This window comes from Alligator sinensis, unplaced genomic scaffold (assembly GCF_000455745.1).
Source record: "Alligator sinensis unplaced genomic scaffold, ASM45574v1 scaffold1124_1, whole genome shotgun sequence".
Lineage (NCBI taxonomy): Eukaryota > Metazoa > Chordata > Crocodylia > Alligatoridae > Alligator > Alligator sinensis.
The window spans coordinates 13,221-16,799 of record NW_005843411.1 but is presented as its reverse complement, the minus strand read 5'-3'; positions in this window follow the sequence as shown (position 1 = coordinate 16,799).

Sequence of the window (3,579 nt, the reverse complement as noted above, 5' to 3'; positions counted from 1 at the left end):
AACAAGGGGCCGTTCACGTGGGCAGTCTCGTGCTGCTTCGGATCAAGATTTTCTTTTGGTATGTCTTAGACGGACTGAATGGTGATACTGGTGTTAAATCAAGGAGTCAATTTACTTTCTCGTGGTTTGCCTCCAGATGGGGTGTGCGTGCCCTCGTGCAAAGTGGAAGAATTCCCGCGTATTAATGCAGATTTATGGGGTGTTGAGGTAAAGGCAGAGTCTTCTCTGCTTAAAACAACAACCAGAACCAAACCAAACCAAAGCAAACAGTGCTTTGGCGGGGTAGGTGGGTTAACCGACACATGTAAAATGTGTTCATTGTACAGCCGCTGCAGCAGTAAGTAGTCACAGTAGGCATGGGAGTCACCGTTTATAATGTGCACGCACCAGTTAGACCCGCGGCATGGACCAACATCTATGTACTAGTGGATCATGATAATGCTAATGATGGCAATGACTATAACAACAACAACAAATCCGAAAGAGATCTCTCCCGCCTACTTCCCCATCCTCAGAGGGACCTGCAGGCATGACCATGGTGATATGGCGAGGAAGGATATTTCCTCCAGCCCGTGCCATCTACACATCTAGGCAGCCTCTATTCGCTCCCCTATCCAGGCAACAGGTCTCCAGCTCTGGTTTGAAACCATCACCCTACGAGCTAAGGCATTTCCAAGAAACAAACCTAACAGGGGTTGGTGTTTTGTTTAGGGAAGTTTCAGTGAACCACGCAATGTTCCTTGTGTTCCTTTTTTTACCTTGATTAAACTTCCATTCCGCCCGCAAAAGCTAGGGATCTTCTTTCTAGGAACCCCTCCTTTCTTTCCCTCCTACCTTCTACGGGTAAAACCATGGGTGTATATGTGTAATCAGGAAGAGTTAGTAAAAGACATCAGTTTGTGAACATCATCAATATGGCAACTGTGATGTGGTGGATTGGGTGAGTCAGGAACGCCGACTTCTGGCGATAATGGAGTGAAGAAAATCAGAACAACAAGCAAGGACTTCGACTGTAGAGCCTTGTCCTAGATTGTAAATAGAAGCAGATTCACACCGACCTTCTCATGCTGCTCCCGGTCAAGGCTAAAATATGAGTGGGTTAAGCAGAGCTTAGTGCCTCTTCTGGCCTGTGCTAGGCGGGGATGATGATACTGGCAACTTTGGGTGACATCTGGGGGTCGATGGATCTGCCCCTGGTTTATCTTCATACACTATGTGTCCTGTATAAAATGAGACAACTCCTCCTGATGGGCACCAGCAAAAAGCTAAGTGGCCCCTGCTTTAGAAAACGGATCTGCCAGTAAATCTCCCAGAGCGAAGCAGTGCAGGCAGGAGTGGGAGTAGTAGGAACCTTATTTATGTGGCAATACTGGGATGACCCTGATCCTGACCATCACCCAGTGTGCCGGACACACTTTTTAACAAACAAAATAATATACAAAAGGACCACGAGGGAGATCGTCCTTTCTTCCCCCAATTCTCAGGGGTCTTGGCGTCTTTATCTTCCAGTTGTGGTTCTGCAGGTCATTCCCTCAGGGGCAGAGTATTAGGCTTGCCAACTCTGTTTAAATCCATAATGGGAGGTTTCCAGAACCCTAATGTTCCCGAGACACACAATGCGAAAATGCGTGGGGCTTGCCTATATCAATTAAGGATTACTATGGGTAGACTTTACCTTAGGAAGGCAAATGCACATTACCATTACATTATGAACCGCCCCCCGCCCCTCCCCCCCACTACTGTAAGCCGAATTCAACATTTATTATTTATTTTAAATAATGCCCTATGATTCTTCTTCCGGGTGACTCAGCTGTCTCCTGGAGATTTATATTTAATTCCTGAAGCCTCCAGGGCAATCCTGGAGGCCTGGCAACCCTGATCAGTCTACAGCTCTGTGCAGTCGCTTTCTTTCCTAGTTCAGGCAACGGGTCTTTCGCCACGCTTGGAAACCGCCTTGTTCGCCTACCGGCTTTCCCAAATTTGAAGTGTGTTTGGGGCTTCACTTCCTGAGGAATCGAAAAATTCAGGGCTTTTTTTCTGGTAGGTGATTGTGTACTGTGATGTTGCTGCAATCTCAAGGAAATATTGATTTGCAGCTGTAACTGGCCACATCAGACCAGACTACGTCTTCCAAACTGAACCCTTAAGCTCTTATTTCAATTAGGGACATCATTTAAAGCATTTCCACATCGAAACATCCACAAATTTCCCTCTGAAATCCACGAGAAGTAGGAACAGAGAATTTTGCAAATCACAAAGGACGACTGTACAAGGCGTTAAATGCCCTTAACTTTCCGTCCATGACTGACTCCCTCTGAGCTGAAGAGAATGGTCCTGGGGAAGAACAGACTCCGCACACTGAATCGCATCTGAAATGGCTCCCGTCCTAAGAGAAATATTCAGTGTCCAGAGCACAAATGTCACAATCGGTCACTCAGAGCAGAGCTGCCTCCCTTCGGCATGGATCTGTACGGAACAGTGAGGTCTGAAGATGTTCCTTGTGATCCAGCCTCCTTGTGCTGGCAGGGAGGGTTTTTGCACAGCTCTCCCGCGTGCCTCTGTCACTGTGTTTCTGCAGGGCGCAGTGATACACCGCGGTGTCTGCCTGCTCCAGGGCAGTGATGTTTAACGTTGAGTCGCTGTCACCGGCTTGGGACGAAAATCTTTCCTCGGCAAAAGGTGCGTTATTACGGACACCGCTCTTAGTCCTTCGTTCCCCTCCGCAGGATGTACTGCAGCGTTTGGTTCGTGTGCTGGCGATACCAGTACAGGTAGTAACCAAGACTACTGCTGGTTTCGTAGTTACAGCGGAGTGTCACCGCGTCTGCTAGTGCTGCAGTCACATCAGTTTTTTCGGGATGGACCGTATCGCCCCGCACCGCGCCTGCAAACAGTCAGTAATAGGAGAGAGTCACGGCTGGAGTGAAAAGTTATAGGAACCTGGACAGACAGTGCTCAAGAAAGTTGGACAGTGAGAGCGGAAGAGCAGGCTCAGCGACAGAGAGGGGGCGAGAAAGAAGGAGGTTGCTGAGGGAAGAAGCAGTATGGTGGTAAAGTTGAGTTTTTTCCTCGTCTCCCAGAGGGAGACAAGTCCGTTTAGTACCGAGACAACTCGCGTGACCACAAGGAGTGCCAGTTACCGAGGTAGAGAGCGGCTAGAGCAACGCTCAGCATCCAACACGTCTCCATTGCTGAAGCAGAGCGGAGCCTGCTCCGAGTTTCACAAAGAAGGACCCAGGCGCTTGCCAATCTGAGCTGAACGTTTTAAAGCGGTCCAGGTTCCGCAGAAACCCTGGGGGAAGAGGCTGAAACGAAAGAACTGCCCTAGACCCCAAGAAGGCCGGGGAGGCGGGTTCTCTTCTGAACTTCCTCTAGAACCGCCTCTCTTCCTTCCATCCAAAGTCCCTGGGTCCAGGTGTTGGGGTGTCTCTAGCCCACCCTAGCCAGTGAGGATCTCTTTTTATATCTAGTCGTCAGAGCTCCGTTTCCTGGACATGAAAGGCAGTGCGAGGCAAGGAAGGAAAGGGGCATTCAATACTTGTCGTTCTTCGTTTCTTCTGCAGTGGAGACGTCTCCAAT